The 20,383-nt window shown below is 34.0% G+C and overlaps 1 long non-coding RNA gene across 1 annotated transcript; it reads left to right on the top strand.

Moving 5' to 3' along the window:
* Positions 1 to 15,566: 15,566 nt before the first annotated feature.
* LOC124848071 (uncharacterized) lies at positions 15,567 to 16,454 on the top strand. Its single transcript, XR_007029666.2, has 2 exons — positions 15,567 to 15,850; positions 16,145 to 16,454. It is a non-coding gene; the product is annotated as an uncharacterized LOC124848071 (long non-coding RNA).
* Positions 16,455 to 20,383: the final 3,929 nt, after the last annotated feature.

Below are 20,383 nucleotides of genomic sequence, written 5' to 3' on the forward strand. Positions count from 1 at the left end.
CAATTTTCATTTTTAGTGTTGTTTGATTTTGTACATTCTTTAAATTTCAATTCTGGGTTGGTAAGAGTTGGTTACATGTTTCAAAATGGAATTATATGATCAAAAAAGTATAATCCAATCATAAAAATCATATGAAAACCAAGCAATCCAGTTTTGAACCCCAAAAACCGAAAATCACGAAATCTGCAACTCTTTGGAGACTTTCATCAAACAGTTGCATTTTTATCAAACACCTTACTGCACTACTTTTGGATCTTCGTTTTTTATTTTTCTTGCGTGCTTAATCTGATATAGTGCCTCTCCTAGGTTCCTTTTGTGTCCTTCTATATATTCAAGGCTTAAAATCATTTGAAATCCACTTGTTTAGCCTCCAAATTGTGCCACAAATTTTGTTACCTGAAATTAAAATCTAGTGCAGTGCAGATTTTTGCTGTGACTGGTTTAGTGTGTGGTAGGGTGTTGTGACATTTTGGTGAGGCTTCCAAGGTCCAGAATTCTTGCTCCAAGGGGGTAGCATACTAGGTAATGGAAGGGTTGCTAAATTGGACAAAGAAGTAGCTCTAAAAGTAGCAATTTGGCTTGATTTTCAACAACATTTCACCAACTTGGAACCACTTTTTTAGGTTCTAACAACTCAAACTTTGAGTTTTACCTAATTCTTTGCTTTTGACTAGTTTCCTAGGTTCATTTCACTACTTTAGACTTGTTAGGATGTTGACATTACTTAAAATGAGTCTATATTAGGTGAATTGACAATTTCTCACCTTATATAAGTACACTTTTTATAATCTAAATACTCAAACTTTGAGTTTTACGTTATTCTTTGATTTTCACCACTTCAACAACTTTGTTTGGTGAATTGAAACTTGTTAAAACTCAAATTTAACTCAAAACCAAACTGCTACTCAAAATCACTTTTCTACTTCCCAAATTTGACTCAAAATTGGTGGTTTTAGAAGTCATTTTGTGCCTAAGCGATTCTGACACTTTGCTAATCATTTTAACAGTTTTAACTCATCAAAATACACTTGTTTGAACTCTAATTAGGCATAAAACATAACTGCAACTCAGATTCACTTTGCAAATTCCAAAAATGGCTCAAATATGATGGTTTGACATACTAAATTGCATATAGGTCATTCTAACTTCATATCAATGGTTCTAACAGCTTTAATACATCAATTTGTACTTGTTTAAATTTCCAAACATCACATAATCAAAGTAGAACGAAAAATGACATGTAAAACCATTGTCCAGAATCAATTTAGGCTTTTATTCAGATTTTCAAGTCCATTGTCAGCCTTGGACTTGTAAAACTAGATTATACCATGTCCTAGAATTGTGAGGTAAAGTAGGTTGTGTGTTATGGGACATTGTTGAGTTCAAGTGTGGGGGTATCATTGAAAAAGAGGCATATGTGACATAGTTTATGGTTAAAATAGTTTGTGAATCATTGAAAAATGAGAGAACAATGTTAGAACAATGTCTTTGTAGTTTCTTAGGCTACTTTAGTATTATGTGTTTTTTTTGTCTAACAATAACACTTATATTAAATGTGCTTGGATGTTGGAAAGAGAGGGAGAGAGTGAGATCAAGTTTTGACCATACAAATCACAATTTATATCAAACACAAGTCGATAGTTCAAATTATTCCAATAAGTTTATCTACAATGCTAAAATTAGCACATAACCAACAAGTTTTACAATAATTGCACATTCAGGCAGCAATAACAAGACTTTGAAAAATAAAATTAAATATGACTAACTACATACTTTTTTGAGGGGTTCAACTTCTCCCAATTTGCAACACCTCAAAATTTGGCACCAACTTCTAATAATTGAACACTTGGTCTTCCTTCAAAAACCTACATTTGCAACATATAATAGTCTTTAATATGCACCACAAACCATAAAAAGGTACAAAAAATATCAAGTACCACTACAACTGAAATTGAGCATTAAAACAATATTGTGTCCACTAAAACAGTCACAATCTCAACATTTATACATAGTCCAACAACAACCTTTAACAACAATAATACCTACTTGACATAAAACAATATCTCCAAAAGCTATAAACTACTCAATCATATTAACAAATGTCAAATAGCCAAGGATTTTTATGCAGAATATACCATCAAAACAACCAGATTTTTATGCAGGTTATACAACAAAATAGTAAGGTATTTTTGCAGAATTTTACACCAAAACAACAAAGATTTTATGCAGAATTTACAGCAATACAGCAAAGCTTTTCTGCAGAATTTTGTAACTAAGACAGCAAATGTTTTTTGCAGAGTTTTATAACTAAAACAAGAAGGTTTTCTGTAGAGTTTTATAATTAAAACAACAAGGTTTTCTGCAGAGTTTTATAACTAAAACAATAAGGTTTTCTGCATATATTGACTCCAATTCAGCAATTAAGATCATACTCCCATTTAGCAAACAAATAAGTGCAGTGCAAAAATCATTTACTTCAATGTTATATCAATTTTTCATGCCTAATTAAACCATTTCTCATGCTTTTGCACATTCTTTTTATATCAATAATACTTATGCTTGCTTAACATAACACTTACTTTATCCTTTTCATTATATGTTAACTTGATTCCATACAATTAACTTAGCTTAGATATTATACGTGATCAACATAACATACCTATCTTTGCTTTGACCGAAAGTTATACTTAGTAATTCATACCAACTTAAATACCATAGAAAGTAATGAGCCACATATCAAACTCTTAAGTATGTGAAATAATCACACCCTAGACAATCAAGATTCAATCATTAACCATAAACTACCAACAAAATGTTGTAACATGATATAATTCCATTCAAATATATATATATATATATATATATATATATATATATATGTTTATGTCTAGAATGATCCTGCTGTATAGAGTACAACAGAGTTTAGATGCAAGTAGAAAATAAAGCAATCTTTTCAGTAATTATACATTCACACCAAGCAAATGAAATTTTATTAACTTCCATAGAACTTAGTCAATCAAATGTAAAATGAGTTACAGTGAAACAATTTACTATGTTAACAATCAAATTCCAGATTTCATCAAAAGAACTCAATTAATTCACCCTTACACTGCATTTTAACAAAACACACAATCACAAAGCATGATAAACCTTTTTCCCCAAACCCAAAACAAAATTAAATTTCTTTTACTAACCAACCAAAATTATCACCACACTTTAGTTATTCCCATGCGACGGCTTCCAGCAAAAACCATTAACTTAAAATAGTAAGCACCAAGTCAAGCAAAAGGAAACTGAATTCTCACCAACTGTCCAACCAATTAACATTGCCTCACCACTCTTATTCTTGCGTTAGCTCTTCAAATAAGGTTCTCTTTCCCTTAAATGACCTCCACGACATAGGATTCTCGAACCCTCGCTCCACAAGAGCTTCCCTACCCCAGGGCAGCACTAAAGAATGTACCAATGCCCTTCCACCAGCCTTCAACAAAACCCTCAACCGGAGGACCAACCCTTCACAAAAAACCTTAAACCCACAACACCAAAACAATTGACCTGCATCATAAAAAGCAACCCATTAAAAACAATATAGATTTGACCTGCACGAAAGGGATGATTCTCGACACCCTACCTCCATAACGGCCTCCCTACACCACGACAGCCGAAGAATGTGTAGGAATCATCGTCCACTAAGAGCCTTCAACCACAACCCCTCAACCACACCACCAACCGCAACACCAATTGCCTTTGCTCACCATACCAACATCCTTATCACAACGTCAATGGCCCACGCACCTCACAATCATGACTAAATGAATCAAATGCACCTTCGCCGACGAAACAAAAGAGCACCTTTGCCTAGGAAGAATCACGACCAATTTTGGAAGGGAAGAAAGAGCAAATGGGTTTTTTGCATAGCATGAAATGATTTCACGAGACGAAAATCCCAAATTTTTATCTAAATTCATCGACCCTCTTACCGAAGGCCTAAGGTCGTTCGATATTTAAAATCACCAAAGCATTACCGACGATCCTAAGGCCTTCGGTAAAATTCCGCCGGTATAAAACGCATTTCTTGTAGTGAAACCTCACGAAACAGACAAGATAAAATTGAAGAAAAATGCAGACCAAGTTCATAGGTAGCAACTTATGGTGGCAACAAAAAAGTACAACAATAACCCTTACAACAAAATAAAAATCCAAAATGCAAAGGACCAAAATAACCAGCAACCATCCTTCACTCCTTCCTTCGCTTATGTTGCTGATTCAAATCATTGTCCTTAATTTCCTCCAGGACCTTATCACCAGAATCAGAAGGTTTTAAAACCTCGGCTGCATCATCCAGACTTTCATCATTATCATCATTTTCATAATTTTCATTTGACTCCTCAAGGTTTTCTTCTTCAGGCTTCTTTCCCCATGATTCTATCAAAGTCATCATTTCCCTATTAATCTGTAATAAAATAACAAAAATGACAAAACAAAAGTGAGATCAAACAAAAATAAAAATTTGTATCGGGTGAGTTAACAATTGTAGAATACTCCAACCTAAGAAGCATAATCACACAAATTCTAGAACCCGTCCAAGCATGTTTGCTGGTGGGCAAGGGTACCCGAGATCCAAACCTTGAGGTCATAGGCGTATAACAAAGAACAGAGAAATCTTTGAGCCGAGATTTGGTTCTTTGAGCCCTTTAAGCAAAGGGCTGGTGATCGAAACCTATAGAACAGAAATCCAAAAAACCCTAAAATCGGTGCGGGCGCTGATAACACCGGAGTCCCTTGTGGTGACCTCAGAGATGGTGCTGCTGTAGTAGGAAACTCCCCGCCCAATCTCACCGGAGAGAATCACAGCTCCTCGATCTCCTCTACTAGGAGCCGCCGCGCCACGTTTCATCGCTGCTTCCTCCTTCACGCCCTGCCAGTAAGTCGACGTCTTTGACAACGATGGTTGGTGGGTGGGCGAGATCTCCATGGCCACCGTCGGGGTCAATAGGAGTGCCATCATCGAAAACACCGAAACTCCAAGGCACTACCTTCACTACGAGGAGTGGTGGAGAACACGAGCAGTGGTGATGGGGCGCAATGGAGGAGGGGCGACCACGACGACGGAGGCGCGACGAACGTGGCGGTGGAGACGCGACGAGGGAGGCGCGAGCAGTGGTGGAGATTTCACCAGTAAAATGAGGTCTGTTGATAGAGGCACCCTAAGCAAAGGTTTGATGTTGCCCCACCATTTGAATTACTATCAAAGCAACCTCTGATACCAATTATTAGAGTGGCGCAACAGAATCTTTAGCGTGAACAATAAACCAAAATGGGGGTGAATTGGTTTTTTATCGCAAACATATGCATTTAATAATATTTTCTCAAATAAAACTTACTTAGCACATAAATAAAACAATTATAAAGAGTAAGGGAAGAGAGAAAATTGCATAGATAATTTTATACTGGGTCAGATCACAAGGATCCTACGTCCAATTGCTAATCCCAAATAGAGATTAACGTTCCCCTATCATAAAACCAATAAACTATTATAATCACACAAAAAGACAAGTTTAAGGGTTTAGAAAACACCTACTTTATTACTACACGAGATGAAACTAGTTTTCCTTGAAAGGCACAAGGGATGAACACCTCCTCCGAATGCTTCACGAAGGATGATAAATTCACTTGAATCTTCACAAAGGATGACAGGCTTTACTCAACAACAACAGCAACACTCAATCACACTCCTAGTGAAAGTTCTCGCCTTTACTGACACAAAGTGATTAAAGCCAAAGCATAAGAGTTACACAAATCGTAGGTCACACTTTTCACAGTTTTAGCAAAGAAGTGTGTTTTCGTGTTTTAGAATGAGAGTCTAAAACATCTTTATAAAGACCTCACTCAAGGACACCTCCACAAATTTATTGTCAGCTTTTTCTCGCGTGAGAATTGATTATCCACTTATGGTAATCGATTATGCATTGAATGAATGCACAATGGCCACAAACATGCCTAAAAACTTCAATGGCTAGTCGTGATAATCAATTTTAGTAAGTCACAATCGATTGTGGATAATCGATTATTCCGGAGGCTAAATTAGAGTTTTTAGCATTTTGAAAAATCTCTTTGTGATAATCGATTATCTTGAGTAGCTAATTTATTATTGCAGAGCTTTTTGACTCCAAAACAAATTTTAAAGCATACAATACATGGAATCAACAACAAACAAAGCTCTATACATAAAACTACTTATTAGAAAAAGCTTTAACATATAAATAAGTCTTCATGAAAGTCTTCTTGCAACTTGAGCACTTGAGACTTGATTTGGTCATCATCAAAACTTCTAAGACTTCATGATTTTACTAACAGGCATGTTGTTCCATATCACTTCTCTTCTCATAACACCAACAGTTGCACAAACTAAAAAACACCTCAATCTTCTTCTACATCATGTCCCAAATGTCAAATTTATCATAAAACTGGACATCTAGCACATGACTACTGCTACAGATTCAATTAAGAATTTAATAACAACTCTTAAGTTTTTTCCTCTTTCTCTAGATGATATGTTCTCTACTTTTCCAACATGGTGGAATCGTTGTTTTAACACCCGATTTTAGATGCAACTAGTAAAGTGTTAAACATTCTTAGTGTGGAAATTTGAAATATGATACCATTGAGAAAACTGAAGTAATAAAAACCTTAATTCAAATCAACAAAAACTTATTCCAATATTGAAAACTTCAAAATAATTAATAATGTAAAATTATTTAATCAAAATTAATTGAAAGATACATAAACAATAAAATTTCCCGAAGCACTCTTAAGCCCCTCACACCAAAAAGAAGGGCGTTATCGACGGTCCAAGTCCGTCGGAAACAACCAAAAAGCCGTCGATAATGCCTATTATCGACGACTATGTTTTCGTCGATAAATCCCTTGTCGCTAACAATTACCGACTGCTCTACTCATCAACTGGAACATCTGTAAGAACATCTACTCCTGTATAACAACACTAGTTATACGATCATCACACACACAAACAATAAGGGTGAGTTACTAGAATAACCATCCAATAATATAACATAAATAATAAACACTAGTCGTTATGATAATACTAACAACATAACACACCAAACATGGTCATCTCAAACCATAGGCCACCCCAAAATGTGCCTCAACCAAGCAATTTCAAAACATATGTCACTCTCGTGTACTCTATCGTATAACATGTTCACCAAAATAAGATACATGTTCACCAAAACAAGGTAGTTCGAGTCATCTCTACTGTAGCTTTGGACCTATCTCTGCTGCTACGCATAACAAGCACTATACTCAGCATAAGTGAGACATTCTTACCTTTATATTATCTCGAAAGACGAAACAAATAAGTTTTCTACACACCAAAATTACTGCTAATTTACATTAAAGGATCAAGATAGTTAAAACATAGTTTTTTCTGCAAAATTCCTAAAAATACGACACATGTTATAGTACAAATTACTCAACATACTAGGGTTGTTATGTGGAAACCCAATAAACTCCTTCGTTTAATAACTTACTCCAGTTGTAATAATTATTAACATTGGAGCTTGGGGTTTATGTACCTACCCAAAGCATATTTACGATAAACTTATACTTTTAGCAATCCCAAAAAGGTTTCAATAAGTTAAATATAAGAGTATGTTATCTATATGATATTAACTACCTGAAACAGAGAAAAGATAATATATATGGTATATACGATGTTGTATAGGATTAAAAGAAATCCATTGATAATAAAATAACCCTATATGAGTATGTTATCTATATGATATTAACTACCTGAAATAGAGAAAAGATAATATATATGGTATATACGATGTTGTATAGGATTAAAAGAAATCCATTGATAATAAAATAACCCAATAATACTAGTATATGATATTCAAAGGCAAAAGAAGACTATAAATATATGTCACTTCAAAGAAGAATAATAATCTCATAATTATTTTTATTCACATATACTCACTTAAAGTTTCTTACGGATTTAAATATCAAATAATTTTTACAGATAGATTTTCCTCTTCATATGATTTAGAGTTCATCACTTGTTAGCAACAGGATGAATAACTTATTTATTTTTAATATTATTTTAATTAATGTTCAATAAACCGATGCTAATAAAAATATTTATTTAATGAGAATATTAAAAAATAATTTCATGTTTTTCTAACTTTTTTAAAAAAATAATTAACTAATCTAGAATTAATGCAAAGATTTACTTATTAAAATAACTTAAAAATAATTTTACACTTTTTAATTATTTTTAATAAATGAATATTTTTTTTTCGGATTAGGATGACTAAGTGAATTATAATAGTTTCGCAATTTGAGCAATATTAATATTTGGAAGTTAAATATATATTTTTCATAAAACTAAAAATAGCAAGTAAATGATTATTTTTTCTCAGTCAATGCACAGATTTCTAATCAAAATATTTGATTTTTTTGTCAAAAATATTTGACAAGTCAGACAATATTCACGGGATGAGTTTATTTGTAATTTTTATATATTTTTCTTTTTTATTTCAATAACTTTTTAATATGATAGTCTTAAGTTCCCATAAAAACAATTGTTTTAAACTTCCGAAAATAGAATTTGTCTTTTTAAAAAGAGGAGTGAAAGTATTCTAACTTCATACTGTTGTAGTTCTTCTCTTCCATCAATTTATGACTATGAGAATTAGTGAAAGTATTCTATCTACAAAATTAAAGCTTGCAGTCCTTTTCCGCGGCACTGTATCAAGTCTTTCTGCAAGTCTTCTCGCAGCACTGTGTATAGGTTCCTACTCCACTGCATTGTGACTATAAATACATGACAATACTCTTCACATGAATGCAAAGGGAAAAGTGAATAATTATTAACATGGAAGAAATCCTATGCTGATCATAGAAGAAGACTTTTAGAGTTTGCTAATGGAGATCGCGTCTTCCTCATATTGAATCCTACTACGGGTATTGGAAGAGTCGTTCAGTCTAAGAAGTTGTCTCCTAAGTTCATTGGTTCTTATCAGATTCTGAGACGTATAGGACCAGTTACTTACGAGATAGCCTTGCCTCCTCAACTATCCAACCTTCACTCGGTTTTCCATGTATCACAGCTCAGAAAGTATGTGTCGGATCCTTCTCATGTGTCGGAAGTAGAAGATGTTCAAGTTAGAGAAGACCGTTCGGTTGAGATGCAGCCAATCAACATTGTCGAGAGCCTAACTAAGATACTTAAAGAAAAATCCATCAGTTTAGTTAAGGTTGTATGGGACAAGAGGACAGGTGATTTTACCTGGGAATTGGAAGCTGTCATAAGGGAATTGTATCCTCACCTGTTCTCTGGTAAGTTCAATTTTCAAGGATGAAAATTTTTGTTCTTAAGGAGAATGTAAGGATTTAGAAATTCAGAGAAAGTGGAAAACAAGTGTATGCAGCTGATTCGACCGATCAGTTTTAACGGTAGTATATAAAAGAACTTTTCAAAATTTCATGCAATTCTCTGCATGCACTTCTTCTCTCTAAACTTCTGAGTTTTTCTTTTCTCCTCCTTCTCTCTACAGATTCTCACTTTTTCTTTATCTGATCATCAATCAGGCCGTGCCTGAGCTTTCACGGCGTCAAAAGCTTCATTCTTCATCGATCAAAAGCAATCTTTGAGTTGGTAAGTTCAACTTTTTCTCAGAAATTCTGGTGGTTGTTACATGCAAGCCAAGTATTGAGTTGCATGTGTTCATTAGCTTTCTTTTCTTGTTTCTGACTTCAATTCTAGTCCTATGTTTGGTCTTTTCTCACCAAACGGTGATCTATAGGTGTTCGTAGAATTTCTTTCGGTGCAAGCTTCAAGTTGGAAATTTTGGGGTTTAGCTGTTCAAATTTTCAAAGGTAAGGGAAGCTAAATAATTTAACTTGTATGTTTTTGTGTTTGTAATGATTTGTATGATTGATTGAAATACATGTTGAATTTATGGGAGGACTAAACTTTGTGAACTGGACTGGGGAAGTATTATGTAGAAAAGAAAAAAAATGGGGTTCAGTCTGTGTCAAATTGAGGAAGTAAGAGGGTGAAAATGAGAGTTTGAGGTTAGGAGTGAAATTGGGTGGTAAGGTATGTTTGGGCAAGTTTATTTAGACTTGTTAGAAGTTTTAAGATGTGTGAAAAATAAGTAAGAAGTAAGAAAATGGTTTTGTTTGTCAAAAAGGGGCGTAACTCATAATTTTGCAGAAGTTTTGCAGAATTATGCAGAATGCCGAGCTGTTAATGTCGATTATACGGTTTTAGAAGGGTGGGTTTCTTAGTGTTAGCCCTCGGTCTTATACTAGCAGTTGTGCTAGTGTTAGCGCTTGGTCTTATACTAGTAGTTATGGTAGTGGTAGCGCTCGGTCTTATACTAGCAGTTATGCTAGTGTTAGCGCTCGGTCTTATGCTAGTAGTAGCATTTGATCTCTTCTAGTGGTAGGTCTATAATAGTGTTCGGTTATTTCTTCTGTTCTATTTATTATGAACCATTCGGTCATATCTTTTGGGGTGGTGAGAAACTGTTCGGTCTCCAATGTTCACATGGTTTTCAGTATTATGAATGAGTATATAATTGGTGAATGACATGCTATGATAATTGATGAGGATTTATGTTTTCGAGTAATGTGGAAGAGAATTCCAAGGAGGAATGTCTCGTGGATGATATTGGAATTGTAAAGTATGAACGTAGGTGTCGTGCTAAGATGGTGTTTATCCTTATATTCTGTGATTACTTATTCTCAAGTCGAGAGGAGTAACTCATGTGTGAGAATGGCAAGAGACCCTTTAACCTCAGGGTATCAAGGTAATCTTCACTGGACTAACCTTGTGGGGTAGCTTGATGGGGTCTTGTTGTTTCACCACTACAAGTTCAAAAATGCTTGTAGCTACACATTCATACAATCCGGATGGTCAAGTCAAGTGTTCGGTCTATTCATGAATTATGGTGTTCGGTCTATGCATGAGTATAGTATTCGATTTTGGTATGTTGTAGTGTTCGGTATTACATTGTTTGGACTTGTGCGAAATGTATGTATGTGTATACAATTAAATTACATTAGCTTACCCTTATTTCCTGTTTTGTCCATGTTTCTTGTTCGGTTCTTCTTTTGCAATGATCACCCTATGGGTGTGAGCAGTTGGAGAGGAGCTGTTGGAGAGGAGTTCTCGGTGGAGCAGTCCTTGGAAGGAGAGGACCCCTCAGCTTAGTACAAGACCGCTTGGTCTTGTGAATAGTTTTCTATGAGCCGTTCGGTTATAATTCTAACTTGGTAATAACCGTTTGGATTGTGCACATAGTTTTGGAATAGTGTAGGACTTCTGTAAAGTTTTAAACTTTATGGTTATTTTGTAATAACTGTAAGGTTAACTTTATTTTCCAGTAACTGTTTTATCATATTATAAAATGATGACACCTGTATATAGTTTTATACTATATTTTTGGGATGTTACATTAATGGTATCAGAGCAGTTCTTTCCTTAGGAATCCTGTAGGTTTTGAGTGTGTCTTTCTTGTGCTTGTGTACTCTTAGCTATGTATAAGTTTTCTATACACCAAAATCACTGCTACTTTACATTAAAGGATCAAGATAGTTAAAACATAGTCTTTTCTACAAAATTCCTATGAATACGACACCTGTTATACTACAAATTACTGAATATACTTAATTTACTTAGGTTAGGTTGTTATGTGGAAACCCAACAATAAACTCCTTTATTTAATAACTTACTTCGATTGTAATAATTATTAACATGGGAGCTTGGGTTTTATGTACCTACCCAAAGCATATTTACGATGAACTTATATTTTTAGCAACCCCTAAAAGGTTTCAATAAGCTAAATATATGAGTATGTGATCTATATGGTATTAACTACCCTGAAATAGAGAAAAGATAATATATATATATATATATATATATATATATATATATGATATATACGATGTTGTATAGGATTAAAAAAAATCCATGGATAATAAAATAACCCAATAGTAGTATATGATATTCAAAGGCCAAAAAAACTATAAATATATCTCACTTCAAGAAGAATAATAATCTCATAATTATTTTTATTCACATATATACTCCCTCTCTTACTAATTTAAACATCAAAGAATTTTTACAGGTAGATTTTCCTTTTCATATGATTCGAAGTTCAATCACTTGTTAGCAACCTGTTCAATAACTTATTTATTTCTAATATTATTTAAATTAATGTTCACTAAACCGATGCTAATAAAAATATTTATTTAATAAGACTATTAAAAAATAATTTCATGTTTTTCTAACTTTTTTTTAAAAATAATTAACTAATCTAGAATTAATACAAAGATTTACTTATTAAAATAAATTAAAAATAAATTTACACCTTTTAATTACTTTTAATAAATGAATATTTTTTTTCGAATTAGCATGACTAAGTCCATTATAATAATTTTGCAATTCGAGCAATATTAATATTTGGAAGTTAAATAAATAATTTTCATAAAACTGTTAGTTTTATGAAAATAGCAAGTTAATGATTATTTTAATGTCAGTAAACTAATATTAAAATGTTGTTAGAGAATGGAGTGGTGGTCTGTGGTGTTCCGGTAAAGGTGGCACGGTTGTTGGGTGGTGGTTCGATGTGAGAATGGAGTGTTGAAGATATGTGGGCATCTTGTTATCAAACTTCTCGAGAGTGAAGATGCCAAAGTGATACCTTGTTATTGACCCACTGAGAGAACTCAAATAGCGTGAGAAACAACTTTTGACAGACAAAAGCAAAAAAAAAACACTATATTGTCTCGGTTCAAAAGGAACCGAGGCGAAAAGTCCTTAAAAGAAACCCTACTACTTCAGTTACCTGTGAACCGAGACAAAATCCTACCCCTTTTTTCCTCGGTTGTCAACCGAGGCAAAAAAATACCCTTTTTGCCTCGCCTATATATGTCTCGGTTCAAGAACCGTCGCCTATAGGCGAAAATAACCGTTGTCCACTAGTACAGTAAAGGGAAACGACAACGGTTATTTTTACCTATCTGCAACGATTCTGCAACCGAGACATATACAAGAGGGGTAAAAAGTCTATAACTTTTTGCCTCGGGTCTGAACCAATGCAAAAAAGTGTATGCTTTTGTCTCGCTTCAAATGCAACCGAGTTCTTTACCAGGCGCAGAGGGGGTCTTATGCCCCAGTTTAAAGTTGAACCGAGGCATTTTTTTAATTTTACTCAGGAAATCAACATCAAATTTAAACTTGTCTAACACAGTTTATAAAACATTTAACAAAAATGCATAATAATAAGATATGGGTAACAGGAAATACCAATTTTATATCACATAAACCTCACGAAACAGACAAGATAAAATTCAAGAAAAATGCAGACCAAGTTCATAACTAGCAACTTATGGTGGCAACTAAAAAGTACAACGATAACCCTTACAACAAAATAAAAATCCAAAATGCAAAGGACCAAAATAACTAGCAGCCATCCTTCACTCCTTCCTTCGCTTATGTTGCTGATTCAGATCATTGTCCTTAATTTCCTCCAGGACCTTATAATCAGAAGGTTTTAAAACCTCGGCTACATCATCCAGACTTTCATCATTATCATCATTTTCGTAATTTTCATTTGACTCCTCAAGGTTTTCTTCTTCAGGCTTCTTTCCCCATGATTCTATCAAAGTCATCATTTCGCTATTAATCTGTAATAAAATAACAGAAATGAAAAAACAAAAGTGAGATCAAACAAAAATAAAAATCTGTATCGGGTGAGTTAACAATTGTAGAATACTCCAACCTAAGAAGCATAATCACACAAATTCTAGAACCCGTCCAAGCATGTTTGCTGGTGGGCAAGGGTACCCGAGATCCAAACCTTGAGGTCATAGGCGTATAACAAAGAACAGAGAAATCTTTGAGCCGAGATTCAGTTCTTTGAGCCCTTTAAGCAAAGGGCTGGTGATCGAAACCTATAGAACAGAAATCCAAAAAACCCTAAAATCGGTGCGGGCGCTGATAACACCGGAGTCCCTTGTGGTGACCTCAGAGATGGTGCTGCTGTAATAGGAAACTCCCCGCCCAATCTCACCGGAGAGAATCACAGCTCCTCGATCTCCTCTACTAGGAGCCGCCGCGCCACGTTTCATCGCTGCTTCCTCCTTCACGCCCTGCCAGTAAGTCGACGTCTTTGACAACGATGGTTAGTGGGTGGGCGAGATCTCCATGGCCACCGTCGGGGTCAATAGGAGTGCCATCATCGAAAACACCGAAACTCCAAGGCACTACCTTCACTACGAGGAGTGGTGGAGAACACGAGCAGTGGTGATGGGGCGCAATGGAGGAGGGGCGACCACGACGACGGAGGCGCGACGAACGTGGCGGTGGAGACGCGACGAGGGAGGCGCGAGCAGTGGTGGAGACGGAGCAGTGGTGGTGGAGAGCAAAGTGCAGACGAAACGTTCGCACAGGTGGTGGAGAGCAAAGTGGTGGAGACCGATGCCTAAAGGTTTCACTTTATGCTTTTTGTGCGTTACGTGCCTCGGTTCTTTCTGATAACCGAGGTAGTAACTCTGTTTCCAAAAAGGTGTAATATGAAAGGTCAGAGTTGAGTAAAATCTGGAAGGTTATACGCCTCGGGTGGTTATTTAACCGAGGTAATAGAACTGCTATGCCTCAGTTTCCCTTGAACTGAAGCCTATAAATTCGCTAAAATTGCAAAAGTACCACCGCGTTTTCATATGCTTGGGTTTTTCACAAACCGCAACATATTAACTGCATTAGTATCCCAATTTTGCGCTAATGTCGTTTCTTTTGAGTGCACTAGTGCAATTACTTTCAATCAATTTAACAGTTTTAAGTTTATTTTCCTGTTGTATTTATGAAAAATAGCAAGTTAATGATTATTTTAATATCAGTAAACTAATATAAATTTTTTTCTCAAATGAATTTATTTCCATTAATAAATATTTGCCTTCCAGGGAGTACCCTAGAGCCTGTATCCCACTTTCCGTTTGTTATTATTTGTTTTTTCTTCCAATAATTATTTATTTATTCCAATGATAAACTAATTTCCACTGACGACCATTCTATGTAGAAAACTTTAGTTGTACTTTTCCTCCATCAATCTATGATTATGAATCAGTCAAAGGGCAAACTTGACTTTTACATTTGATAAATCCCTCTGTCATCTAAACCAAAATAACTGTTGAGGGTAGAATTAACATCTAACCAGTTATCTGATTTCAATATTTTCTATAAAAGAAAGTATTCCATCCAAATTCTTAACGTGAATCTTAAGTTGATAGTAAAAAGAAATAGTAAAAATATTTTATTCAGAGAGAAGTCAAATAAATGAATTATTTCTTATATAATAAATATTCTTTTCTGCTTTTTACTTTTAGCATTAGTTTAAAGAAACAAAATCGATTTCTAAAAATCTTGCAAGCTATAATCTCGATCTAGTAATGATTTTTTATCTACTAGAAAAGAGAAATTTATATGAATATTTATAAAATATATTAGTGCTACATTTGCGATGTTGAAAGAAAAATATACCATACTGCAACACTGTATCAAGTCTTCTTGCAAGTCTTCTCGCAAGTCGATGTTTGGGCATCAATGAGTAAACATTTTATATCTGTATCTCAAAACTTCACTGAATTGAGACTATAAATACATGACAACACTCTTCGTATCAATGCAAAGGGAAAAGTGAGTAAAATATAGTAAGCATTATCAATCGCTTGGCAACCATGAAGGCCATTCTCATTGCTTTCTTACTCTTTGCTTCTCTTTTCTTCTTTCCCACTTCAACTATGGCTCGACAACTCAAGGGTAATAATACCTTCTAACTTCTCTGTACTTCCTTAATTCTCATATGCACAAAATTTACTAGCATCACACTTGAAACTCACCAAACATGCTTTTTATAACTTATTTGGGTAAACTTCTGAGTACAAATATATAAAGGTAATTTATTTTTTTCCTTTTTATTTGATTTTCTTAAACTTTTTTATCAGATGAAAAGCATGTTTTGGTATAGTTAAAACAAGCAAATTGAGACAATTGTTTTGATGTGAGAGGAGACCATTATAACTAATGTAATTATCTGTATTCACTCTTATGCAGAAGGAACGTTTCAGACAGGAAACCCTAATGACCCTAATAATCCTGCTATTAAGTGTCCTCCCGGTCAGCCTTATAGAAATTGTCTTCCATCACCGACACCACCATGCTCACCATTTGTACGCAATTGCTGATATCTGAATGAATTAGATAGTTTTACTCGTTCCTGGTACCATTTAACACTTCCTGTGTTAAACCATGGTGCTACCATCTCTATGTTTTTCCTTATTTGGCTTAAATGTGCTGTTTAATATATAAGGGTTTGGCCTCTAGGCCAATCCAATAAATAAGAACATGGTTGCGTTTCCTTTTCGTTTTTGCTGAGTTTGTTGCTATATGTGCCATCTTTAATGAAGTATGTAAAAATAGTCTTCGCTCTTATTTGAAACGATAGATGCTTTTACATGCTAGAAAAGAAAACTATATTAAGGCCCCTGCGATGCGACTAGATAATGATAACTTAAATATTATAATTGGTTAAAGATAAAAATAGAGGCATTTTTTATTCCGTTATAAGTAAAGCAAAGATGTGAAGAAGAAAGAAAGAAAAAGAACTGTCTTTGATATCCCAAAGAAAAGAAAACAGATAATACAGAGATGATATAGTTGTGTTTTTGGTTATCTCAAGACAGGACCAAAAACACCTGTTTTACAAACGGAAAAAATAGTCCGAAAACCATTGTATTATCTAATAAAAGTAATTGTTCATCAAATTTAGAATTGATAAATGAGTAATAGCATAAATAATATGGCCAGGTATATAAAAGTGGTTTGTTTTCGCAGTAAAAAGTATCTTGAAAATCCATTCTTACGTAATTGGATAACTTGATCACATTCATTAATTTGAGCATATGAGTATTTGCACGTATCCAATCTTCTCGATTACTCAAGGTGAAGATATCTCGAGAAAGGGAGTGAGAAATACCCGATCTTGTAGGTCATCTCGATTCCATACATGAACATTTGGTGTTCAATGTGGATTCGAAGTATACCAAAAATACATGGTGTTAACAAGTAACATGGTATGTTATCCTGTTGGAAGTCTCACATTGACTAAAGATAAGGTCAAAATATAATATATATAAGTGAGGTGCAAACCTCACTTTATATGCCGGTTTTGTGGGATTGAGTTAGTTTTAAAAACTCACCTTTGAAGGCATTAAGGCATCTTCCCTTTGTAGATGGGATCATGGAAGTAGAACTTCCCCTAAGATGGAAGGGTCTTACTATGGACCGATATATCGAGATGAACAGGTCAACGTCTTTGCTACACAAATTAGGTTGTACACAATGGATGATGCCATTTTTGTCGTGTCTTCCCAACATCTCTAAAAGGTCAAACTTTAAGTTGGTTTACTTGCCTTTCTCCCAATTCTATAGATTGCTTTGAAATGTTAGTCACTCATTTTGGAATACAATCTGCTACTAGTAAGCCTCATTATCTTACTTCTTTGCTTTGATCGACATTCACCAAGAGAGGTGGGAGTTGTTACGAGTGGTCATGGAATGCTTTGATATGGTAGCATTGAATATACATAATCTTAATCCAGATGTGACACTGCATCATCTCGTCATTTCTCTTAGGCTTGAGCCTTTTGTAGACAGTCTATGCAAGAAACCTGTGGCCGACTTGGATGAACTTAGAGCTTGAGCTGCAAAATTCATGTAGATGGAAAAACTGAAGGAGTTTCGCAATGCTACCGGAACGAAACCTCATGATAAAAGACCTTATGATAGGGAGACAATCTCGACCAAACAACAGGTTTATTGAGTCAAAGCAACTTAGATATAACCATTATACTCCATTGTCTACCAATAAGGCTTAGATGTCAACCAAGATATTATAGATACTAACACAATTTAAAATAATTTTTTTAAAATGAAAATCATGAAATCAGACGAAATATCATCATGCTCATGGAAGAGAAGGTAGTGTTCTAGTTTGTGTTGGAGATTGTAGTTGATTGTTAAGTCGTCATTGATGGTACCAAGTTGATTATTGTTGGTCATTGTGAAACAGAGGAATATTTGGATGAACGAGTTGAAGAGAAAAGTGCACGAACAAACTGAAATTATGAGCCTGGTTGTAGTTTGTTACGATGCTTTCCCGACACAATCCATATAATTGTCACCACAAGTAAAATTTCATAAAACTCCTCTACTAAAATAACATTTGTCAATAAAAAAGAAAATTGTGAATAAATTTCAAAATTTTAATTATTCACGAAAATTTTCCTTTATAATAGATTTATTGATAAAATATATAAGTAGAACATGTTAAAATTTTATTTTAGCTGTTGACAATTTGGTGCAAAATCCATCAATAATTTACTTTTAAAGTCATTGATAATTAATTATTTTTTTAAAATATTACGATAAATTCATTGATAATTGAATTTTTTAAACTTTTATCAATAACTTAATTTCTAAAATTTGTCAATAAATTCATTGAAAAAAGATGCTAAATTTTTTGTTAAATTTAACAAAATATGCTTATAAATTAATTGGAGTAGTGTGAGAAAAAGAAGGAAGAGGAGGAGTATGATTAAAAGGAGGAGTATAATTTAATAGTACATTTCAGGCACATCATCATCAACTCATGAATTATAACCTATTTACCAATCAAACTTGAATTAAACTAGTTTCTTTTACTTTACACCAAAACAATGGAGCTCTATAAACACATTGAACCCTTGCTTAGAGTTCAAGGAACTCTACAAACGCCTATAAAATACTGAACAAATATCAGAGAGAGTCCTTTAGGACCTTGGATCAACAAGAAACTAAGAAACGACATTATAACTCACAGGTGACAAAAGATCTTTAAGCATGATCTCAATTAAGAACAAACAAGAAAAAAGAGTCGAAACTTACTTGTTCTATTCAAGAAACTGATTGGGTAAAAACATAAACCTCGTTGTTGTGGTCGTTTAGGTAACTCCTGATGGTCAAAGAGATTACTCAGGAGTTAGAACTCTTAAGAGAGAAAATAAAGAACTCAAAAGAAGAGTTTTTAGAGAGATATTTTTTGTTTTAGATAATGACATGTGATATAAACTTTTGTTCATATTACGAAACATTTATTATTAAAATAAGTTGGCCTTATTAAAATAAAACACACATATACTTTATGTACTTAAGTTTTCTCGATTCTTACAACGAAATTACCGACGGATTATAGTCCATCGATAATTCACCGAAAATCATGCAGTATGAGGCGCAAGGGTGGAGAATGTATGGAAAAATGTTGATGGGTGGAAGGGGTTTAGAGTATTCAGAAGTCATGGCAACCAATCTTTGATTCCATGTTAAGAAATGAATTTTAAGCCTAACTCAATCCTATAAAACTAATTTGTAAGGTGAGGTTTGCACACCCATTTATATATTATGAAATTGTCTTATTTCTAATCGATGTCAAACTTCTAATATACACTTCTCAAATTAAGGTATATATATCCCATGTGTAAAATTAGACATTAATGAATACTTTAATTACGATCTAATTTTAGATGGAACATTAGAACTAACAAACATCAAATTTTCTTTGGATACGTTCTAACTTATAACTCTGATATCATGAAAAAAGAGATATATTAGAGAGAGAATAAATATTGTTTAATATAAAAGATAGAAAGAGTGAAGGGAGAGGGAAAAAAAAAAGGGGAAACAAAAAGCCCTTAAGAGAAGGCCTGTAACCAAATATTTTGAATAGTACTAATTAGAACAAAAAACGTTTAATCATGTTTATCAATTCTAAATTGAAATGAACAATTACTTTCATTAGATAATTGTTAGATGCTTCCATTTCAACCGAGAAAAAGTTTATAAACCGTGCATGTCAATGTTTTGAATATTCAAGGATAAATAAAGTTCATATTTCCGGAAATAATACAATGGTTTTCGGACTATGTTTTCGGGTTGTAAAGCACGTCTTTTTGATCCTGTCTTGAAATAACCGAAAACTCAACTCTATCTCATCTCTGTATTCTCTGTTCTCTTCTTTTATTTGGGATATCGAAGACAGTTTTTTTTTCTATCTTTCATCCTGACATCTTTGCTTTGTTTATAACCCGAATAAGAAGTGACTCTATTTTTTCTCCTTATTAAGCAATCATAATGTTTAAGCTTTCATTTTGTAGTCGCACGCAAGAACCTTAATATATTTTTCTTTTCAAGTATGTAAAAGCATCTTCCTTCATAAAAGATGGCACATGTAACAATAAACTCAACAAAAAGGAAAAG

The sequence above is a fragment of the Vigna umbellata genome, chromosome 5 (assembly GCF_029865625.1).
Source record: "Vigna umbellata cultivar VRB3 chromosome 5, Vumbellata_1.0, whole genome shotgun sequence".
In the NCBI taxonomy this organism is placed as follows: Eukaryota; Viridiplantae; Streptophyta; class Magnoliopsida; order Fabales; family Fabaceae; genus Vigna; species Vigna umbellata.